The sequence below is a fragment of the Scleropages formosus genome, chromosome 19, assembly GCF_900964775.1.
Source record: "Scleropages formosus chromosome 19, fSclFor1.1, whole genome shotgun sequence".
Classification (NCBI taxonomy): domain Eukaryota; kingdom Metazoa; phylum Chordata; class Actinopteri; order Osteoglossiformes; family Osteoglossidae; genus Scleropages; species Scleropages formosus.
In genome coordinates, this window is record NC_041824.1 from 14,481,352 (window position 1) to 14,506,259 (window position 24,908).

Consider the following 24,908-nt stretch of genomic DNA (forward strand, 5'->3'; position numbering starts at 1 on the left):
ATTTGAGCGCGGATCACCGGATTCAAAGTCCTAAGCGGTAGCCGTTACACCGCAAGACCTGCTGACCAGTGCATCATGGGAGCTGCCCCACTGCAGGGGGTCAAAGACATACATCCGACGAATATGCGCAGCGACCTCATTCCGACTGCAATGCCACTGGCAACCTAGATAGGATCCCTCGGAAGAGCAATGAACTACAGAAAATAGCAGCACAATGACACTCACTGTGTCGCACAGCTCACAATAACACTGTAACATAGTAACTATACAGGTACACACACCTCAGTATGAAAATACATATAAATATAGTCAACTGATACCACCACCATCCAAAATGTTGCTCATGATCCTACGCCCTGTGTCTGGTATGTTAAACACAAAATGCGACTGTGTGTATCTTTTATTGATGTATTTATGCACTTTAAATGAGTCATTTAAATATTGACTTTGGGCTTTTGCTTACTGACCGGTTTATTATAATGCGGACGTGTCTTATTATTCATTATTCGGTCACATAATGAGTAGGAAGTGAACAGTAACGGGAGCGCGCAGGCTGCTTGCCTGACTGTTTTTAGGATGTGTTTCGAGTTCAGAGAGCTGGAGGATGGACCACAGGCACCATCGTGTGGTCACTGGGACTCCTATTAACATTTATTTAGCAGACAGTTCTGTCCAAGATGATTTGCGGTGCTCGTTTTGTACGTGAAATGACATCAAGTTATTTACCCCTTTGTATAGAAGGGTATTTAACCGTACCCATATAGGGTATTACCAATGAGTGTGGTACTACACCAAGCTGAAGATCTCACAGTCAGCATATACAGTATATAAGTACAGTAGCAGCTTCTTCCACGTTTTAATAAAATTTCCCTGCATCGTCTGTCCAAGGAGAAGAGCCCTCCGAGCACAGTCGTGGGAGAGGTTACAACGGCAAATGTTTGCAATTTCGGTTATTTTTAATTCTTTTCATGCCTTTTTATTACAGCCTTTTAAAAAATGACTCATGTGAACTCAGGGGAAGCGAGGCCTGTTGTTCGTAATTAAAAACAACACATGCAGAAATCCCACAAGAATGTGGAAGATGTGCTCAGTAATTGATGTTAAGACCTCAGTGAGTTTAAAGTAAGATGTGCTTTAAAAAAAAAATGGGAAATTGTGTATTTCAAGGATAGGGACCCTATCCTTTAGGCTTTGGCAAACTAATCTATGAATTTTTCAGACATGCCTGCGTTCTTTCCTTGGAAACTGGGTATGAAGATTTAATAAAAGCTTGTTGAATTATTCAGAAGACACCAACTGGCTTGCGCGACTGTGGAGTGGCACTGCGATTTACATCCATAATGTATGAAAGCGTTTGACACTTATGGTGGCTGTCCGTCTCATACTCCGCTGAACGCACATGTGCTTCGCAAACCATATGGTTCCGTGGTTCTTCGTCACCTGGTGGTGGTGGAGCAGGTACAAACTCGCAAAGCCATTTCACTTTGGGTTTGGTACAAAAACAGGCACCGCTGTGTCACGGTGACGCTTGATATTAGCTTTTATTTAGTTGACAATTTAAACTCTGTTGACTGCATTATTATTTAATTATAAAGATGGTGGTATAAATCCCAGAAGGGGGAGGTAGAGAGCTAATGAATGAACAGGAGTACTCTTAAGTCTGATCTTAGTCACATGACTTTCGAATACTTGCATTTATTATTATTATTATTATTATTATTATTACTATTATTATTATTACCAGCTCAGTCACCGATTATCGGTAACCGATTGTTCAGGGTGACAGTGATAATAATTTCAAAAATGAGACAATGGCTATAGCTCACAGTAAAGTCCAATGTATTTGATTTTGATTTTTTTTTTAAATCAGCACACATCAATTGGAATACAATAAACTCAACTGGAATATATATTCTACACTGATGAAACAGCCTTTGGTGTTTATACTGCAGCAAAACCCAAGACATTTGACCTTTATCAGCAGATTCTAAGCATGAAGGAAATGAGTGATTTTAGTTGTAATCCTACTGAGGACACTAAGCTAAGGCAGAGACTCGAACGTTGGAGCCCGAGGCGAAGCTGCGTTAGAACGGCCTTCCTGTCGCACCCTGACTCTGCTGCTTAGGGTGGACATCCCTGCATCTCTGTCTGAACTTTGACCTCTTGGCTTGCGTCAACATCCACGACAGAGGCGTGTTTCTGACTCTGTCGCACCTGTGAGCACCGATGTACCTCCTGCTCATTACCCTAATGCTGCTATTTGGGAAATTTTTAACCATTCTTCAAATTGCTCTGCTCAATTTGTGGGGTAAAATTTTGTTTTTTCTCATCCACCTAAAAGGGAATCAGAAGTCTTGTGCATGTTTTCAGCGGAAACATTTTAAATAGCATAAAAAGCTATTTAGAAATCAAATAGATGCGGAGTGTGGAGAGTAGCTTTCCTGCCAGATTCTGACCGGCACTAATCCCAAATCATTTAATTTGATTTAAGAACATGGCCATAATCTCTGTTAACTGGTGCCTCCAGTGCCACTTGCTAATCACACCGTGCAAAATCGTGCAGAATCACATGGGCTACCAGGAATCCCTGAAGCCGGGCTCGTGCTGCATGAGGAGGAGAGATGAGATGTCTCGTGAAAACTCACCGTTCACAAGAATAATGTGCAGAACTTCAGCAGAATACAGTAGGAATAAAAGGTACTACACACGCAGCTTATCTCAAGCAGGGTTGCGGTGAACCTGAGCCTAACCCGGCAACACAGGATGGAGGGCTGGAAGGGAGGGGACACACCCAGGATGGGACGCCAGTCCATCGCAAGGCACCCCAAGAGGGACTTGAACCCCAGACCCACCGGAGAGCAGGACCAGGCCAAAGCCACCACACCACAGTACCCCCTAAAAGGGACTAGTTGATGTTGAATGTAAAAGTAAAATATGAAGGAGAATAGTCAACCCACACTCATTATTGCAGTGAGCAGTACAAATTTCAGTCGAGGTCCATCTATGGAAGGGTTACAAAATAACAGAAAACACCTAACAATATATTAATATCAAGGATCTAACAATGAGGATGGCCTTTGTCTTCAGTACAGCTTCAGTCCTTCTTACAGTTCTGTCGTACAACTCCTGAACTGTGTGTAATGGGATATTGCACCATTCTTGAAAAAGACAAGCCTCCAGTTCTTCGAGGGATTAAGGGGTGGAATCTACAGAAAGATTCAATGATGTTTAGATATCGTAATTGTGGGGTCATGGAAAGTGTTTCGCTTCATCCTGGTTTTCATGGGGTCATGATCATCTTAGAATTCAGGAGCATCGTGACAGAACCGTGCCTGTACCATAGGGTGCACCCAGTCCTGTAAAATGGCTTCGTATTCCTTGTCCGTTGTACGACCGCGCGAAGCGATCATCGGACCTAATGGCTCCCGTGAGATGGCTGCCCATTCCGTTACTAATCCCCCACCACGTTTGACAGTTCATAACAGACATTGTGGATTGAGGGTATCGCCTTGCTTTCTCCAAAAGTAAAGCCACCCAGATGTAGGAAGTAGGGTAAGAGATGATTAATCAGACCAAACTACTTCTTCCATTGCTCAGGGGTCCAGGTGTCACACTCCTTTCACCGGGTTATGAGTCTTTGTGCATTGGCTTTGGATGCAAGCAGTTTCCCAATGGCAGCCCTGCTGTAAATTGCTCTTTGTGTAACTCACAATGTAGTTTTTCTTGAGACTGGGCTCCAGTGGTGCTGATTCAGTTCTTTGGTAATTTTTGAGGCTGTACTTTTGTGTCATTCGACTGGTGACCACTGCTCCTCTTTACCGATGCAGTTTGTCCATGATTGCTACATGTTGTCATTGTTTTTTAGATTGTTCCCATGACACGTCGAATAAGTTTGCAGATTTTGAGACTGATGCAGCTGCAAGTTGGGCACCAACTGTTTGGCCTCTTGGAACTCTTTTAGTTGCCTCATGTTACTTTAGCATCTCAAAGTGCTAATTGTCCGAGCTGTTGTATAGCGACACGCGCACACACACACACTCACACACACACTGCTAATTGACAATAGACATAACATGACTCGCCTTTACAGCTGTGTTTGTAACTGTGATTTAGTTACCTCAGAATAAAACTCCTTTTCATGTGGTTTTTTTGGTTACTGTGCCCACCTGCTGTACGAAGAACGTGTTTTGACTACAAACTAACTAACCATCGTAGCGACGCCGAAAAGACCATGTTGCATTTACTTAAATCTGGGAAAGTCTAGCGCATTCTGGTAGATTTGGGCGTCCGGCTGTCGTTTCTCATTAACCTCCAACTTACATCTTCTGCCAAAACGCTCTCTTCATTCCCTCCTCATTGGCCTCGGAAATACACCCCGGACACTCCTCAGGCAAACAAACCGAGAAAATAGGATGCGTTGCGGGTTTTCAAGCCGCAGTTTGGGGACAAAGAATCTCAGCAATTTTAAGCTGGGTCAAGAGCACGAGGGTCCTTGGGGAGAAGCGGGGCGGGTCCGGGTTTCGTGAACGAGTCTGCTTCTCCTTCAGGGGCCTCTTTCGGAGGCCAGCAGGGCGTGGAGAGCTGCAGGCAACCGTCGCGAGAGACACACGTGGAACAGCAAACTGAGCCGCGTCGCACCCAAATTAATGGGTCGCGGACGAAAAGGGACCGATTTAACACTGACGCGGAATGCTCTTCGGGGAGGTAAACCGTTGCAGCGCAGGGTGCAGGAGGTTCACGCTGAGGCGTTCGGCCCCCTCCGCATCATGCGTAACTGGCTTTGTTCCTAGCATGTTTTCCTGGAACGGAAGGGGATGCCATTGACGAATTTTCAGCCATTTGATCCCTGCGCTTGCACGGCCCCTGCTTTCCTTTCCGACCCCTTCGCTTAGAGCAAGAAAATCCAGATGAGATGGGACATGGGGCAGTTGTGTATGCCGTTAAAAAAAAAAGAATTAAAAAAAAAACTGAGGTTGATATTAAAAGCGGAGCACACATCCGGGGTGCGGAGAGGGAAGAGCGCAGGTGGGCAGGTGAGAATCGGGAGTTGGAAAAGGCTGTCAGCAGCCGTTTGGCTGGAAATGGGGACGGCCGGTCCCCAGCGGACCCGGAGCATCGCCCCGCAGGAGGACGCTGACAGCGCACGTGGGAACGAAGCACCCTGCCGTCGAATACTTATTGCTTTTGGGATCTCGCTGAGGGTCATTTGTGTTCCGGTCCACGGAGCATTTCGCAGCTCCCGCTTATCGCATCAGCTCGACGATGACAGCACACTCAGACAAAAAGAAAACGTTAACCTTCCGCTGAAGCGCCCCGCAAATATCCTTGTAATCGGGCACGCGTTAAAAAAAGAAAATTAACAAAGCAAAAAGTTGAGCGATTAGACTACTCTTGTTTTCCTCCATTTCTGGTCTTCCCCAGCAGAGCGGCGGAGCCCAGAAATGTCTGGCAGGGAAGTGTATAATTTGCTAAGTTTAGTCCTGGCAACGGGGCCGAACGAGCCACGGTGCCAGGTTCTGTTTTCTGACCAGGACGGACTCGGTCTCCTGCTGAAATCACAAGTCCCTCGGCCGACGCGCTCGGCATCGACATCGACATCTCCCGGCCATCTCACAAGACCAGGATACTGCTGAGGTTGTGACCCGGTCTGGCAGGGGGGCTCTGTGATGCCGACAATTCTCTTTGCTTTTTAAAACCAGCATCCCACCATCAAAATATCGAGCCACCTGCTTCTCCTCAATAGCAGCCCTGGTTGCCGAAGCAGCTCTCACAGGGGCACAATTAGGATTCTCTACGAAGGCTATCAAACAGCACTTCAGGAACAGCGGGTTGGCAAGAGATGTGATGGTGGTCTAGCCTCAGGATCTCCTTGTCCTCAGAGCGGCACTAAAACGCGCAACGCTTCCAGTTAGGGGCGCAGAACCAAGCAGGGAGGAGGGGACTGGAGTTCACGATTAGTTTAGAACTGGCACCAGCACCTTCAAACCTCTGTTTCGAAATCCACCGAGTTAAGCCAGCACTTTTCAACGTGCTTAAAATACATAAGATCCCAGTATTGCGAGTTATTTTTTTGCCCTTTCGAGAAGCAAAAGCATAAGTCGACAAAGCAATTTTTTTTTTTGGTAAATTATACCTCTCGGACTTGTTGCGCAAGTTAAACCGTGTGCAGAAGCGGAGGGTTAAGAAAGCGGATTTGCATTCCGCCGCTGGAAATTTCGCTGCTTTTCTAGCTGGTGTGAGACCCGCTTAATAATCACCTGCTGTGGGACACAAGTGAACCCGTCGCTGGTATTTCTCCCCGAATTTGCCCAAAGCGACGGCATGCTCACCATGCGCTTTGATCCAATAGAGTGCTGGCTTAACGTACATGTACGGATGTTCCGCGGTGAACTTTAGCGCGCTGCCTACATGCCCTCCGCCCTTTGCTTATCGCGTGAGGAACCGGTATAGAAGTGGGAGTGTGGGGGCTGGAGTGACGGTGCTGTTTTTCCACTCTTGTGTAACACTTGACATTGATTGCGGGCCTAATGAGCGATAAAACCAAAGCTCACCTGCTCCCGATTTCCGAATCACTCTTGGTCAAATAAACCCAAATTAACTCCGGGACCAATTAGATACCCGTTTAATATCCCGTACCTTCATCGGAATGAGTTTGTATCAGAGCCCTGGAAATCTATGGAAATTATACAGCTGCTCTGGACGTGCTGCGTGATGCACTGTCCCACCTGTGTCGCCTATGGTTGCTGTTGTTGTTGTCCACACGGTTGGTGAAAGTCTAGATGTTTACCACGAAAGCAGCATTTCCAGCAGGCCCTGGTGGAAAATTTCCCCTGGAAAGCACAGGAGCTGGAATAATCAGATCTCTGATTCAGGGGTGGATGGAGACGGGCCAGAGCCGCGCATCACATTACCCCCCTCTTAGTACCAATCGAACAACACCCCGTAAGAGTACATCCTCCTAATCATCCGGTGCACAGCAACACGTCCTGTTCTTTCACTCACATTGATCTATTTTCTGTGCCAAAGATGGCATATTGGAGCTGGGCAAGCACGGCATTGCACTGGGTGGTGGGATTCAGACAGATGAAGTTATTTGTGGGGAAGGCTGCGGACGGGAGCGCGAGCGATTTATTCGTCGCAGTTGATAGGACGAGGAGGAACGAGGCCTCGCGGTACCGGAAACCTCACGACGTCTGAAAGAGGGCCAAAGAGTAGAAGTGGGCAACAAAACACACTGGAAATTAAATTCTAAAACCATCAGATAATTTATTGCAGCCATTTTGCTTACCACAGAGCACACATAGCCCACGTTATTGTGACAAAGGAAGAGCGCTTTTATTTAAATATTCCTTGACAGAGCACGACTGTTCAGACATCAGTGGGTGTCTACGGCAAGTTTCCTGTTTCAGAAGTCGGTGCCACTTTGGCTTATTTTACACATCAGAGAAAATACAACTGGACAATTTTATATTTAGAAAACTCGCAATGACCAACCTCATACCTGATAATCATAATTACCCTGACATTAAAGCTCTGATGCACTGATGATCCAAAGTGTTACTTGTCTTGAAGATGTGTTCCAGCGCGTATTAAAATTAGAGAAAAACACAAAATGCAGCAGTCCAGCGAAGATATCCCAATGATATAAGGAGTAGTACGCATCGGCTGTGGAATTTAAAGTACAAACAATTTTTACGTTATTTATAGCACAGACCCTGCAGTGGGAGTATTGGTGATTTGTAACTCAGTCTAACAATTACATTACCACTAAATTACGTACTGGGAGTACAGGCACGGAACAACCTGTGTTTAGAGCCCAGTGCGTGTAAGAAGGAGTATATTTTAGCTAATCCAGTAGCTCAGTACCTAAAGAGAGTGACTACATTTGCGTATTTAGCTAACGCTTTTCTCCAAAGCAACTTACAATGTCAAGGTTACACTTGTTCACCCATTTATACAGCTGAGCAATTTTAGGGTAAGTACCTTGCTCCAGGGTACTATAGCAAAAGGTAAGGCTCAAACCTGCAACCTTGGGGTCCAAAGGTAGGAGCACTAACCAGTACACTAGCAGGTACCCTCTCTTTGGATCCAAAGTTGCCACTGCTGTCTGTAGTACCCTTGAGCATTGCTCCAGTAAAATAACCCAGCTGTATAAGCAGGGAAATAATTGTAACCTTAACATTGTGAGGCACTTTGGAGAAAAGTATCAGCTAAATGAATGAATGTAGACAGCTTCCATGCTGGAGCATTAACACATTACCCATGATAGGAGTGGGGGGGGGTACAGTTTATTATAGCACATTATATTGTGTATTAGTTCTTTGGTATTTTTAAAACTGTTGTGCAGCGAATGTATCGTTCATTCATTCAAATGTGAAAACAAAATGGGAATTATTTGAATGCAAGAGTCCCCGATTAATTAAAATCAACAGAATCGTAACAGTTACCACACACATCATATATGTCATACGAAGGGATTTAAATGTTATGTCAAAGTAGAGGAGCACTATTGGAAAGAGCAGAGCAATGACTCTTATTTGCTTTTCCAGCTGGATGTGGTCGGTCGGGAGCGGAGGTGGGGGGTTAGGCTGGTGGGGAGGAAGCAATGTGAGATTTGTGCTGTTTCTGTGGTGAGCGTAGTGACGGCGGCGAAGTAAACACTGCAGGCTGCGGCACGCAAAAACTCCCATCCCTAAGCTTCGGTGCCCCCACCTTCCAGGTTGCTGTGCAACAGAGAATTTTTATGTCTGGCTCCTGGGTGGTGCAGCCTGTAAAGTCACACTTCCTGAGCTCAGCGCTATAACCGAGATGCAAATGCCTTGTACAAACCGTGACTTTGAGTTCTGCAGCGGCGAGGTGCTTTTTAGGTCCAGTCATGTGGAGGATGTGGGGTCTGAGCTAGCTGAGGCATCCCGGCCTGCTGCCGTAGAAGCAACACCCACAGCTCTGTCGGCCGCCGGAACGCCAAACGGCCGCTAGCGCTCCTCGCTGGCATTGTGTAAATAAAGAAGGCGGTTTCTAAGACGTGCTGGAGGCGTGGGCACCCTGCGCCTCGCCGACTTCCTGCTGGAGGCGCGCCATGACGCAGACTAACTGTGGACGTGTGCAATTCTCCAGTTATGTATTTATGGAAAGAACCAGCAGATGAGGAAAAACTGAGAGAAGAAGGTAAATTAAGCATCCTTCCTTTCCTGTCCTGTATTCTACAGCGAGGTTACGCGACAGACGCACCTCTGACATTTGACAGCGGTTAAGCGCGGCGATACGCTACGGCACGTCTAGGGTGTAGAGTTTCTCCTGAATGTGAATAGGGACTTCGAGTGAGTATGAATGTTGGGGAGAAGAAAGCTTATTTGCCACCGTACAAGACGCTAACAACATTAATACAACTCCATAAAGTATCACCGGCCTTTTATTAAATCTTTTTGTTTTTTTTTTTTTTTTCTAGTGGGGGATGCAGTAGCGCAGCGAGCTTGGCTGGATCTTGCTCTCTGGTGGGTCTGGGGTTTGAGCCCCACCTGGGGTGCCTTGTGATAGACTGGTGTCCCATCCTGGGTGTGTCCCCTCCCCCTTCAGCCCTATGCCCTGTGTTGCTGGGTTAGGTTCCAGATCACCGCAACCCTGCTTGGGACAAGAAGCTGTAGACATTGTGTGTGTGTGTGTGTGTGTGTGTGTGTGTGTGTTTTTCTGCTATCTTTGTCGAACATGAAAGGAACAAACATCAAAGAAAGGAAAACAAATTAAAATAAATATGACACTTTCGAGTCCAGAACACCCATCATTGTGCATGTAAGGCACAGAGTTCATGTCTCGGAAAGCAATTTGAATAGATTAATGAATGAATCTATGAAAGAAACTTTATTAATGCCACAGGGAAATTGACTTTAGGTGCAGCAGCATACAACGTACAGCACGTAGAATGCATGTACTTACATATACGCATATATATATATATATATATATATATATATAACCAAACACGTGTTAAGTACAGTCATGCGCCCTACGACTGACTGCAGACACGACGCGACGGTGGTCCCATTAGATTATAATAATGGATCTGAAAACGTCTTTATCATAAGACTTATGGACTAGCGGCGTCATAGCGCAACGCGTTACACACGTGTTCGCGCTGCCAGTCGTAAATGTAGCACATCATGATCATGTCATACAATTATGTACAGTATAATACTTGCCAAGTAACTTGGTAATGATAACACCTCTGTCACAGAGTCTTCTTGTCTGTGTCACTGGTTTATATTTACTCTACAGGCTACTGTTCTTTTTATCCTTATTTTACAGTGTACTCTTTTATAGTTTATGCTCGGTAGGTCACGCCGGCGTTAGCGTCACAAATCTCGCGTTTACCGCGTCTCTGACTGACTGGATCGAGGCTAATATACCATCTAAGTTTGTATAAAATACAACTATATGACGTTCGCGCAACGACACGATCGCCTAACGACGCGTTTCTCAGAACGTAACCTCGTCGTTAAGCGACGAATGTCACATTTTACCGAGTGACATAAGCAGGGAAAAAAAAAAAACAAAACAAAACAATGCACTGACTAAAGCAACTGGTAATGCTGAATTTAGAATTGCTACCTTGAAGTCTGAATGTTGCAGGTTTGAAACCCACTCCTCCTGTACCTCTGATCAAGGTACCCTGAAGTGATACACAGTAAAGTACCCTGCTACAAGCATCGGCACATCACTCTTGATTATCTGAAGTCTGGAAATGAAAAGTTAGTAACAGAGCTTGGGGGGGGGGGCGGTGGTACTGTCTGGTGGTCTGGGGTCCGAGTCCTGGTTGGGGTCCCTTGCGGTGGACTGGCGTCCCGTCCTGGGTGTGTCCCCGCCCCCCCAAGCCCCACGTCCCGTGTTGCCGGGTTAGGCTCCGGTTCACCGCGACCCTGCTTGGAATAAGCAGTATCAGACAGACCCAGTGCCAGATTTCCACAAGTCTACACACAGAGGGTAAAAATGTAAAGAGCAGAAACTGAACGAAAATGGGGGAAGGAGACTGCGTTAAGTGTACCTCACAATCAATGAACTTAAAAATCACACTAGAAAACCTAATTCCACCTTTTTTTTAGGCCTGATTTCCTCAGAAAGTTCACCTTTCCTTCGTTTGGGCTCTCCATAAATCACTTCACTTGTTGTCTTAGCAACAGCGGAGTTTTCGATCGAAGTAAATTCACCTGCGTTTACCGTCTACACGGTAAAGTAATAACATGCCATTGTTATTTCATGCATTTGCACAAAGCCACGTGCTGTGTTGTCTAAACAGCACGCAAGGGCGAACAGAACGACCCGGCCTGCGCACCGCAGCGTCGCTTTGACAGTCACGAGCTTCCTCTCATCTCCGCGCGCTCGAACTCCTCGAACCCGCCGCTGGGCGCGACGCTGCAAGGAAAAGCGCTGGGCTTCATACACATGACATCCGTTCGTCTGGAGAGCTTCTGTGTGTGTGTGTGTGTGTGTGTGTGTGTTTGTGTGTTGCTTTTTGCCTTCATCATGTTTTCTGTGTATTTTCGTCAACGTCGGCGTGTGTGTCTTGTGTAAATTGCACGGTTTCATCCCTATATCTGGCAGCCTAACCCTTATTCTTACTGTTACTCGTACTAGCCTCCCTCCGTAGTTTAAATAAGTAAACTATGCTGATGTACAGTATTTTGCTGCCATGTCAGTAACTGCATAGCTGAGTGCCTCTGCACGACATACCCGCTTTCTTTCTCGACCAGAAACAAAAATTAAATATTTTAAATAAGTTTAAATAATACATATTTAAGACTCAAACTCACGTAATTCCATGTTGCTGTTGAATTTTTGTTTTTAATTCTGACGCATAATTATTGATATTGCGACAGCGGCCTGAGGGGAAATAAATTTAAGGTGAGTGTGACCAACTTTAATCGAAATGTCATTTTATAGTGTATGCGTCATTTGCTTTTTTTTTCCCCAAGTGTGTATCCACAAACAGTAATCATTAATCGCTTTCCAGTCATATTTTAATTTTCAACTTCCCGCGGAGCAACTTGTTTACCTCTTACATAGTTAAACGTGACGTCATGACACACCCCTATTTCAGAGGGGGCGTTGTCTCGAAGTTTCGAACAGGCAATCGGTTTGACCAAAGAGAGCGCCACTGTCAGACAGCTAGACCAATGACAACGGAGGACACTCTGACAGCCCCGCTGTCATTGGTTGTTGCACCACGTCGCAACGCGAAATCTGTGTATAAGCCAATGTCTGGGGCGGGGTGAGGCAGAAGCGATGTTTGACAATTTAGGGGGTTGGTCGGGAAAAAGAATAAATAAATAAAAAAAAAAAAAAAAAAGGATTTCATCAGGACTAGTGTGAGTTCTGTTGTAGTTTTTTTTTTTTATGTTAGTGTTTTTGTGTGGATGAGGAGTTTTCATTTAATGCCTCAGGATTTCGCAGCTAATGTCGTACGCATGCGTTTAAACTCTTACATTAAAGCCGTAGTGCGCGGGCACTCTGGGCTAGTGAGCGCGAGCCATGCCTCTTCAGGAGGCTCCTGAGGAAACTTGTAACGTCTTTCTTTGCTTGCGGAGCGACCGACCGACCGGAAGGAAAAGCAGCTGTACTGCAGTCTAGAAAGAAGTGTGAAAACCGTGACTCGTTTTTGTTCGTACCACTTAACGATATCACAAACTTAATTTGGCCGGTAAACGCGGCTGGTTAGCGCCGCTAGCCTGCGGGGTACCTACGTGCTGGAGGGAGTCTCGGGGTCGCTGACGGACGTGTCGTTCGGTGTCCGAGGCTTCGCCAGACACAGCGCGGCCCTGAGCGCGAGTTGGTGACTTTTCCCACAGATGTGATAACGCGTTATGAATTGGCCAGCCGGGGCAGGGGGCGCGCGCACCCCTCTCTACTCAGTCCACTTGTCCGTTAACACATTTCGGCCTCAGTGCGTGGACGGGCTTCGCCTACTGCTGGTGGTGGCAGCTTCTGACGGAGCAACTTCGCCGTCTTCGGAATAATGGCCGAACGCTACTTTGTTGGCAGATCAGATGCCGCGAAGTTTACGGGAAAGTACAGCGCTCAGTTCTCGGTAAAAACTGCGCTGACTTGACGAAGTGCACTAACTAACTCAACTGTGTGTGTGTGTGTGTGTGTGTGTGTGTGTGTGTGTGTGTGAACTGCTCTACACCACAGCGCCCAGCGCAGCGGATCGGGCCCGTGCAGCGCTCAAGAGCTGAGCTGAGCTGAGCGGTGCGGTTGTCCGGTCTCCTCTCTGTCTTCTCTCCTGTCCTGTCCGAACGGTGATGGTTTATCAGGTAGGGGAAGCATCATGTTGTTTTACGTCTTCAGAGTGAAGATTTTCTGTTTAAAACACATGAGTTCTTCAGCTCGACTGATACTGAATGTATTTAGTTTGTTACAGCACCATACTGGTTTTTCTAATCATGGTCCGAATAGACTCGACGTAGTGTTTGCTTCTGTTTTCTTCAGATTTTTCACTTGTTGTCCGGGGTCGCTGCTTACTAAATACTCTGCTAATCTCCTAAAACTTGAGTCCTCCTCACCTTGAAGGTCTGCAATCCACTACATACACATTTTGGTTAATGAAAGCCGTACGCGTTTCGGACGTGGGCTTTTACCAGGAGGTTGTTGTTTCGAATCCCACGCCCACTCCTGCCATAGCATAGGATCCTCAGTAAGGTACTTCCCCAGAGCTGTCACACTAAGAATAAGTTAGTAATAGAAAGAGGAAGTAATAGTAAGAATCAACAAATAAAACGTTGTATATTGCCTAGGAGAAACTTGAGCTTTTTTTTTTTTTTAATTTTTAAAAAGTCTAAAATGTATGACCCCTAGAAACATCTGTGGCTGAGATTTACCAAACCTCAAATACTTTAAATGTATGAAGTGCCTCACCAAGAACAATGTCTTTAATTAGTGAAATTAAATAAGTTACTAAATTAATACAATAATAATTTTAATACCTTGTGACTAGTGATTATATAATTTTTAATTACATTTTTAGCAAGTGGCTGGGGTGTATTTAGTAGTCTGGCAATAATTGGAAGTTGATTTGCTCCCATGCAAAGTGTTAGCACATAAAATTGATTTGAACTTGTTCTGTTTTCTTACATAATAATAATAATTGTCACTATTATGTGGCCTTGTATACAAGTACTACTTATATCTCTGTGTATATGCATCATGGAAGAACCCCCCACAAAGTCAGAATAGCATTAAGTGGTGTTGAGTCAGTTTTGGTTCTAGGTGACCACATACAGATTTCCTCCAGAATGTTCTTCCCTCCATGTGTGTCCTTAGTTTTGAAATTTGTGTGCGTCACTGTGATTGAGTCCGCTTGATTGCTGCTCATTCTCTTCCTCCCCCCACCCATCTAAATTTAAGTATTATTGTCACTTGATGAGAATCCAATGTTTTTGTGATGTGTAAAGTATGATAACATCAGTCTCATCATTTTTAAAATTGTGTACAGCCTTAGAGTTCAGCCTGAATGATAAATAAATTCCGGCTTTATGGAGATTACTAGTTATAGGTGGCTTTTGGTGAACAAGAGGTGTAAGAAAGCCTCCTGCTGCAGGCCATGGGTTCTTTAATGCAGACCTGGCATTAAATCTCACATAGTGCAGTTACAGTTTAGGAGGGGGTCTTGCTGACAAAGATCTTTTTTCCTTAGTCTTACATACTGAAATGATTTGGCTGTAATGGTATACCTTTCATGTGTGCATGCCATTTCCAGCCACATTTCCTGACAGTGTGTGCCATGTATGTAAACTTAGTTTTTAAATACCTTATCTATTAGTTCAATTATATGGATAATACTTGAGCAGTTTTAATGACAAGCTAAATTATAAGTACATTTTATAGTTGTGTAAGTGCTGTGTGCAGTGTTGGGGGAAAAGCTTGTTGTGTACATTGTGTAGTGCTGTGGTCCCTGTGCTACATGTGGGGCATGTTGTCAGGTGGCCCATTGCCTTGCCACGGGGAGCCCTCGTTGAGAGATATGGAAGTGGAGAGCCGTGGAGGTGTTGCATAACCCACTGTGATCTCTTGTGCAGTGCAGGGTTCAGGCATTGGACCATTTAGGAGTGCCCTTATAAACAACCTTATAAAGGTGGGCTCCACTTCACTCATTTGTGTGCTGTCATGATGTTCCCACTGCAATTGAGATAGCAGAGATAAGGCAGGAAGTGGGTGACCTGGTGTAAAAAGTGAATTCTTTATCAGTGGATAGTTGCTTATGGAAACTTTAAAAACAGTCTTAAGTACAGTTAATTGTTAGCCAGGCTCAACATGAGCTACAGTTAATGTGAATTGTAAAGGCGCCTCTCATTTCAAGGTATTCATTCACTTGGCCGAATTGTCATTGTGGACTTTGTTCATTTTTGTATTCCCTGCTTTTATTTGTTTTGCATTTGTTTCTGTGACCCTCAACAGTTCACCTGGTACAAAGTCTAGCATGGTGTTACATGAGCTGCTGTATTGCTAAGTTTGTTTACAGTTTCTGTTCCAGAGTACACTTGTCATTATTTTAAGAAATGTACTTGGGTTTTGCTACCTGTTTGAGTGAGAAGGGAATGGGCTGGCTAGTTTTCACAGTCAGTGCTTAGGTGATAGGCCACAGTGACTATCTGCTTTTAGAGAAAACTGGATTTTTGATGATACGTGAATATGTATTCACATTGCATTTGCTTTTAAAGGGAAAGTGAAGCATTGCTGTAACATGGACTTATGGCCGTCTGTAGCACAACCCACAGATCAACTTGCAGCTACACCCTTTCGGAGACTTGTGCTGATCCATGCAGATGGCTTCTGACACAGTGACGCATCACTATTCACAGGATGCATCATGCTGACACAGCAGTGGTGTAATCGGTTATTTAGACCAAGGTTGCTAGGACCCAGGGTTCTCATGTCTGACTTAAGGATAATAATTATTTTACCTCGGTGCAGAGGCACTTTGTATTGCAATGACACGGTTTCAATTAGTCAATTAAAAGCTGAGGTAGGCTGAAACCCTACATATTTGGTGGACCTCAACTGTTTGAAGCCCATGCTGGCTTGTGAGCAAAAAGGAAAAATTGGGGTTGAATTGAGCACCTCAGGCATCTCCCATAAGGGTGTGTCTCATTGCATGCGAGAGGACAGTTTGGAGAAGAACGCCCTTGGGATGAGGTTTTTCCTTAAGGTCATACATTGCAATTTACTTGAGAGATGCTTGGGTTGACTGAGTTAGTTGGAAGTTTTGAGATCCGCCCTCGTCGTGGTCGAAGGCTCTGGAACAAGACTTCTAGCCTTTTATCCTCCATTTAACACCAAGTTGCACATTGTGTCACTTGGGGGCTCTGGAATTTGCTGCTGTTACCATTTGATAAACCAATGTGCTGTTGCATAGCTGTGTCATTATTACCCACTTCAGTATCATAGAACAGAAACTAAATCTGGAAACTCAGCCACAAACGATTGTGCATTACAGCAGTAGTGCAATGAATGTAAAAATCCCACTGATCCCAGAACACCATTGTGTCACTACATTTTCTGGAATACGCTTACATATTATGAAAAATCTTTGAGTTGTGTTTTTTAGCAATCTCAGTATTCCAGTAACCCTGAAGGTTTTTTTTTTTTTTTTGAACTGGACTGATTGTTTCCATATGTTTGTAATTCAAGATTAAATGATCTTATGAGCAATTTGGACAAAGAATGGTTATTTTACTGTTCTGTAATTATACTCAAATCTACCAGGGTTTCAGACCCATGTGGTGTGTGCTTCATGCTGCTGTTCCAGTTGATCTGGTCATGTAGAAGCTACAAGTTAACAGTATAGGCAGTAGTCACATGACTGCCTTGACTTCTGCCAGCCTGAACCACAACCAGGCGAGAAGGGGATATCCTGTGGAAGTTCTCTTCTCACAAGCATTTACCCAGCCATCATGGGATTGCACTTCTTTGTGTTTAACCAGTTGTTTGCTTTATCATACGAGGTCAGCAATCTCACATTTGATTGTATGAGCCCATTTTTAGCTGACCACTGTATCAGTGTATTGTGAGTTGTCTTTCTCAGATTACCCCCCATGTGGCCAAATCATTCAGAGTTAAAAGAACACAGAAGAAATGCATTAATGTGAACTTCTCTTTAGCTCATTGTGGATGTTCATTCCCCTAGGAGGCCAATGGGGACTGAGAAGTGGAGGAGTTGTATCTGGGCCACTGCACCCGGAGTGTTCATCTGTGACTGTGCAAGGATGGGCTGTTCATGTTGTATTTTGTATCTTTCTGCTTGTCTATTCAAAGAGGCCTCTCAAGAGCTCCCCCGCTGCTGCTACTGCTTCCACCACCACCTTTTCTGGGAATGAGAAGGGGGTATAAAACCCTCTTCCTGTACACCCCCCCTCCTTTCTGTCTTCCCTAGTCCTTTTTCACTCTTTCTGTCCTCTCTGAATCTTATATTTCTTATTTAACCCAGTTCACATAAATTCAGTTCAGTAAAACTTTTTGTTATTTTTGTGCTGTGTTTAGACCATAGTTTTCAAAATGTTTTTTCATTTACAGTTTTTTTTGGATGCAGGATTGTTTCTGATTTGGAGCAGACCATGTTGCATAGCTTCAGCACCTGATGCTAGTTCTCAGGCATTCATAGCTATGTTGACAGAGGGTAGCTGTCTTTTCCCTCATGTATTTCTTGGACAGATGTCAGTTTTCTAGTAGTTTGTGAATCTGGTAGGTATAGGGAGGTATAGAGAGGGTGGTGGGGTTTTTTTTTTTTTTTTTAAAAGCTTTCTCACTTGTCTTCTGCTTGTGATTTTTCTCTTCCTGTTGCCTAGGGACTACCTGTGATAGCTCTGCTGGCCCCACATCAAAAAACGTTTAGCTTCTTCAGCTCTTCCCCTTGGAAGGCTGAGAAAACATGTGCCCATGGGTCCCTTTCCATGTCCTTTTTACTCGAAATTCTTTGCCAGGGGTGCTGATGGTTGTCAGTGGGCTAGTCTTAATCTTTGGTCTTAATACTGCTGGTCAGCTAATCACATTTTTGTAACCAAAAGGAAACTTACTCCAGAGTTATTAAACGTTGAAAGCTGCTGATCTTTTACGTCAGATTTATTAACCTACTATGTTACTTGCAGTTTTTTCAGAACTGTTTATTTCCAGTATGTAACATGCAGGAATTGGTTGTGGTTTGGTGCCAAACATGAAATATAAGACAAAAACAAAATGCAGTCACCATGTGCAAGTAATAAATAAGACAACGGGACTGCAAATAATACCCAATGCAATGGGCAGCAGTGTGGAAATGCTTAGTGTGCACACAGGGGTGCAATTAAGAGGTGTAGTTCGAAGACGAATAAGACTTAGGATAGGATATGAGCAGAAATGGTTAGTTGAGGGGAGGGAACATGAGTGGTTTTGAGGAGCTGGATAGCTTCAGAAAAGAAGCTCCAGAGATGATGTTAAATCTAAGGAACGGTGCATTTATACTGCTTCTGAGATGGCAGTTTAGTGAAGGGGTGACTGCTGGTATCTAAATAAAATCACTTTATTGTCACTTCACCATAACCCCAAGTGGTGAAGACCTTTGGTGCGCTTTCCATAGCTGTTCACCATAAGTTACAAATACACAGACTACAAAAATAAAACACAATAAACACCTGAACAATATGTAATGTTCACATACTACAATATACATGTAGGACTCAAAGATGTGCAGATGCAATACACATGGAAGGTAGAGTGGGTTGTGCGTGTGGTGGCATTTAGAGTTCACCAGTCTGATGGCCTGCAAGAAGAATCTGTCTCGCAGTCTGCTGGTGTGGGATCTGATGCTCCGATACTGTCTGCCTGATGGTAGAAGCGAGAGTAGTCCATGGCTCAGGTAGCTGGAATCTCTGATGCTTCTTGCTTTCCTCACATACCGACGGGTGTAGATGTTCTGGAGGGAGGGAAGCCCACCTCTGACATGGTGCTGGGCTGTACACACCACTCTGCAGAGCTTTGCGGTTGAGGGTGGTGCTGTCCCCATACCAGGCGGTGATGCAGTCAGTCAGGATGCTCTTCACGGTGCAGGTGTAGAATGATTTGAGGATTTTGGGGCTCATATGGCTGTTGAGCGAGAAGTTGTTTTCCTAGCACCAGTGTGTTAGAGTGTGCACCTCTTCTCTCTAAGCCGTCTCATTGTTATCAGCGATCAGACCTACCACTGTTGTCAGCTACAAATTTGATGACATTGAAGCTGAGTGTGGCCACTCAGCCATAGATGTATAAGGAAAACAGGAGAGGGCTGAGAACAGACCTGCGGGGGTTTCAGTGTTGAGGGTCAACAGGGAGGAGATACTGCTGCCAATTCTGACCACCTGGCATCTGCCTGACAGGAAGTCCAGGATCCAACTGCAAAGGGAGCTGTTCATGCCCAGAGCCCGGAGTTTCAAGTCAAGGTTGGAGAGCACAATGGTATTGAATGCTGAACTGTAGTCCACAAACAGCATTCTCACATATGTGTTCTTTTTATCCAGGTGGCAGAGAGCGGTGTGTAGGGTAAAGGCAATGGCATCATCAGTGGAATGGTTGTTGTGATCTAGAACAATCTTGCAAGCTCTCCTCTTCACCCTGGTGCTAAATCGTGTTTTATTGATGGCAGCTGACATTCCCAGATGGTGATGGAGGTGGTCAAAACACTCAGTGGTGGATGTGTAAAAGTTGATCAGGATGCTTTCTGAGATATTGAACTTCGAGTTGGTGTAGGAAGAACAGCCTCAGCTGGTCTTTCTGATAATAGAGGTGATGTGCTTGTTCCACTTCAAGGTTTAGGTAATGGTGGTCTCTAGGACTTTAAATGACCCTACCACAGATACAGCGTAGCCATTGATTTCCAAAGAGCGCGAGCAGGAGCTTGTCTACGGAAGTCAAAGCGCATCGCCACGCTCTTTGTGTGGAGCTCATTTTTCTTGTTGTTCTTAATCAGAATTTCTGTTTAATGCCTGCGTTTTCATTTATTCTTTCTTCATCTCAGTTGGATGTAAGTAGTTTAATTACAGAATAATTTGTTAAACCTGTAGGGGGTGTGATTTTATGCTTGGCCTTTGTATGTTGTATCATATGAGAATGGTGATATATTCCACTACAGTGCTGATGTGAATTAAGTAATTGTACTGAGCTTATGTTTGGAAACATTTCCTTGGTGTTTCCTTTTCATAATATTTTGCATCAGTTCTCTTGTTGCATTAAACAAGGAACTTGTCATATGACCTAGTTGCTGGAGTTTACCATAAATTAACTGTTACCTGAGGTAACATTCGTCACTGTAGAGCTTGTCTAACAGACATCTTGGTTTTCATGTCAGTGTTTTGCACATCCAAATGCATCTGGCACAATGTAAATGGATTTGGCCTGGCAGACATGTTATCTGATTACACACCGGCAGGTGTTTCATGAATGATACACTATCATCTTCTCACAACAGTCTTTGCTTAGCAGCTGACGTATTTTCATCTTCACGTGGACATTTTTTTTTTTTTTTTAAATAAAGTTTGCCACCTTGGACCATTCCCCAACATTGCCGATGGTGGTCGCATGACGTAGGTATTCTTGCACATGTGCAACAGAGGCAGCAGCTGGGGCAAATGCCAGCTATATCCATAGTTAATTGGCTGACCAGTCTGGCTTTCTTCACTCTGCAGACTGCTCACCACCTTTCCTGGCCTGTTTGTCAGAAGACACAGCTGTGATGTCACTGATTTTTGTCACCCTGATCTGGCCTGCTGGTGTGCAGCGCATGAACGTGTCATCATTCCCTCTCTTAACTGGGAGACTCAAGCTTGACAGATCCTAAAACAAGATTTCTGTGGTTGCTGTAGTGGTTTCTATGATTTAGCAGAGGAGAGGATGAGTCACTGGTTTCCTAGCATATGAGGCTGTTGTTTTTCCCTTTTTTTAAAAATAATAAAAAAAAAAAAACAGCTTTAATTGACACCAGAGTTGTGGGCTAAAGGGGAACTTCAGCAGTAGTAGCAGGAGGCTTTACTGAAATTGACTTGATGTACTGTTGGGATGGGAAGACTGAAGGGGAATTTTTTTAAAATTTTTTTCCCCTGAACACTGCATCTTTTTTCTTTCTTGTCACTCTTGTCTGTGGCATAGTGTGGCCGAGGTCTTTGATTTGTGCATCTTTCATTTTTGCATCTGTTGATCTGATTTAGATGTGTTGGCTCAAACAATGTGAACCTCTTTTCCTCGTGAGGCATTCCTAACCATTTTGTGCTTTAAAAAAATCTCCTGTGAAATGGGGGGGGTCTCAGTTTCTTGCCCCAATTTAATCTGATGGCTGGGCTACAGCTGACTGCTTTAAATACACCTATTAGTTTGCAATGTTGAAACCCAGATCAGATAAAGTTTTAATAGCCAATTCGAGATGCTAAAGAGCAGTGCAGTAACATGCCTTGTTCTTGGAAATCTTTTTGACTGCCTGATGCCTGTTACCTTAAATACTGTTGCTTAAACTACTGAAGCACATCAGGCTATAAATAGGGAATTCGGCTTCATTTGTTGTGAAGCACTTTGTAGTGTAGTAGTAATGAATATTTAAATGCTGAAGGAGATATCAGCCCCATAAAACCACTTGCTAATAATTTGTTTTTTGTTGAATTTGTGTGTAGTTTGTATGCCTGATGAGTTCAAGTTTGAGATGTTGGTAGCAAATATCTAGGTACCGGCTGCTGACCTGGGCTGATTTTTCCCATTTTCATCTGGCTTAAGACATTTTGTGTGTGATGTACTGGAGCTTACAGCAGTAATGTGTAGGTAACATGATGGCCTTTATCTGCTTCTGCAGTGTGCTTGGTCTGAGTACAGGAAGGTCTTGCAATAGCTTAAAGAATGGAAGTAGTATGAGGGCCTGGTTTGCTAACATCCCCAACCCCTGAGGCTACTGCTTGGGCAGTGCAGCACTGCACTAGCTTGCTCAGCTGCCCAGATAGGAGTCAGTGTTGTCATTATTTTCATCATTGTAATAGTTCTTCTCCATTATTACCGGCCTCAGTTGCCATCAGCATGCAAACATCAGGTTTCACAGTTGTTCTTCCACCAGCACTTGCAGGACCAGCTGAGATTTGGAGTAAGGAAACTCAGTGTGCTGCCAAAGAAGGTGAAAGCGGGTGATCCTAGAATTGCACACAGGACATTACCTGGGGCAGAATGTCCCTGTGGGTGGCCAGCAGAGAACTCTGTGTGCCATCGAGTCGTTGTATCATTTTGGGAATGTCCTGTACAGGAAGGCCACTGATCAGAACACCCTCCTGACAACTGATTAGTTGCTTCACTAGCCTCTGTGGGTCCATTTCCACCTAATCCCCTGCTGTGGGGTCAAACATAAAAGCTTCACTCGGAAGCTGCCACCAGTGCTCTTTACTCAGTCTCGTGTTCAGTGGAGTGTTAACTGCAGTAAAATTGAGTGGCATGCATGCATGCTCACAGTTGCCCTGTTACATGAGCAAGTTGTTTGTCACTGTAGTTAAAAACTAACTTAATTGACTTGGTCTTACGTTGTAGTAAAGTGATAACTGTCTTGATTAAAACCATAATACCAGTGGGTTTTGAGTATCAAGACTATCTGACTCATTAAAATATATCAAATAAAAAAGCAACATTAAATAAAACACCCTCAACTTTGAAAGGCACTTTGTGTGCACTGTAATCATGTGACTATTTTTGGTCACAATTAATTAACTAGCTTTGCCTTTTTTGCAACATTACATATATTCATTTAGCTGATGCTTTTCTCCAAAGCGACTTATAATGTTAAGGTACTTAGAATTTCTTTACAAATTTGTACAGCTGGGTAATTTTTACTGGAGCAATTTGGGGTAATGGGGTAAGTACATCGCTCGTGGGTCCTACAACTGGAAGTGGGAATCGAACCTGTGACCTTTGGGTCCGAAGGCAGTAGCTCTAACCACTACGGCTACCATCTGTTCCTATAAACATAAACCAAAAGAAAAATGACATCAGAGATGGCAACCATAGCACAGTCATAGTGTAAGTAAAATCTTTTCTTAAGACTAATTAAACTGTTATTCCTCCTATAATAAAATTTTAGAAGTCTGCCATTTGTCAAAGGGCAGGGCTTGTTGATCCATAACGCTGGTCTGTTCTTTCTTTTGTGATGATTTATTGTTAGTGCAGAGATACTAATTTTCTATTATTCTCATGCAACACTAGTCTTGTGGCAGTAGATAGAATAGTGGTTACACTAGGTACCTTCCTGTAGTAGTACCTTCAAAAATGGGAATTATGAATTTTCCCAGTTAAAATGACCCAAATAGTTGTAAGTAGCTTAATACTGTATATAAGTTTGTCTTTGAAATTTGCTTGGGAGAAAAACATCAGCTGTAATGAATAAATGATGCTAGACTGTGATTAACAGTTACGTCCAACTGTGTTTATTGGACTGACTGCAGTTGGTTATGAAGCAAAATCATTTGCTGTTGAACAGATCAAAGATATTAAAACTTACTGTATTCTCCTCCGCAAATAAAGCTGATGGCGTTAGGAGGTAATGGTTAAAGCTTTGGGAGTCAGATAAGTCTTGATAACCTTGAGTCTAAAAGCTACATGTTTTTTCTGTTGTTAAGCATTAAGCTTAAATAGTCTTTATAATTTTTCTAATAGGGGGAAAAATGAAGTGAGATTTAACACATTTGTAATAAAACTGGAATGTTAAGAATTTGACCACATTGCATTTTTTATTTGATGGTTAATGGATTGTTGCTTAATGCACAGTAAGATCTGAACTAGAGATGATGTTGTAAAAGCATATTGACAGGATATCGGTTTTCAGTTTTTGTATTGGCCTGTCAAATACCACAAAATGTCTGAATGTACTCTGAAATCCATCCTGATTGCAGACTTGGCTCAGCAAGTGCAAACAATTTGAGTGTTCAAGCACTACATTTCATGAATGATCAATTTACACAGTCCTGACACACCTTTGTTCCATTTGTCCTTTGTGTCCCTGTTGTTGGTATGTGTTGATTGCTTCCTGATTTCTGACTATGTTGTCCCAGTTATCAAGACATGGCCCTGCTTCTAACCCCCCCCCACTGTTTTTCTTCCCTTGTACAGTGGACCATGAAACTGTTTTTCTCGATTTCTGCCCTCAGTGAAGAACTGCTTTCTAACCATCTGACACAAACACTAGATAAAAAGTAGAGGACATCAGTAATGGTGACTTTTTGGTATGTGTTATGTTTTATTATGTCAAATACCACTACGCTTACATATTTTCATCTTCTTTGTATTAACTGGGAAGTACTTGAACTGGTATAATTATGTACTGTAAGGAAATGATTAAGTACCTGTCTGGGCTCCTTGTTTTAGAAATAATTGGCACCGAGAATTGGTTTGTTACTGAAGTTCATGAGCATAATGTGACATGAGGTGGTGAGAATTGTCATCAACTCTGCATACAGCAACATGTCATGTATGCTGACAAAAGCTGTCGTTTACATTTATTCATTTAGCAGATGCTTTTCTCCAAAATGACTTGTGTCTCATAGAAAGTACATGGTTTTGGACTAATTGGCCGTACTTCTAAAATTGCGTAAAACTTCATCTGTGTTTCTCTCCTGTGTTGGTAAAATATACTTTTGTTAGAGTTGTATATTACTTTGTAGAAAAGCAACTGCTGAATGAATAAATGTAAATGACAGCAGCCTGGACAGCTCCACAGCTCTAATTTCAGATGTTAGAGTTTGAGTCAAGATTGTTATCAGTTACTTGCAACTTAAAAATGAAGTCACTTAGCATTTGTTTTAGCTTCTATGATAAACATAATGTTCATGTATTAGGGTAGCGATGAGCATACATGCATGAATGCAGGCCCATCAATGTTACCACAGTTAATACTGCGCTGA

General features: G+C 43.7%; 1 protein-coding gene across 3 annotated transcripts in view; it reads left to right on the plus strand.

Annotated features, from left to right (window-relative positions):
* Positions 1-9,073: 9,073 nt before the first annotated feature.
* Positions 9,074-24,908, plus strand: part of LOC108939286 (vitamin D3 receptor A) — a 34,567-nt gene continuing 18,732 nt past the window's right edge. Inside the window, exons 1-2 of one of the 3 annotated variants that reach the window (XM_018760477.2) lie at positions 9,074-9,168; positions 13,183-13,304. The gene's annotated coding sequence lies outside the window, so the exon portion shown is untranslated. Of the gene's footprint in view, positions 9,169-11,472; positions 12,360-13,182; positions 13,305-24,908 lie in introns of those variants that run through there. The other 2 variants (XM_018760478.2, XM_018760475.2) reach the window with 2 other exon arrangements.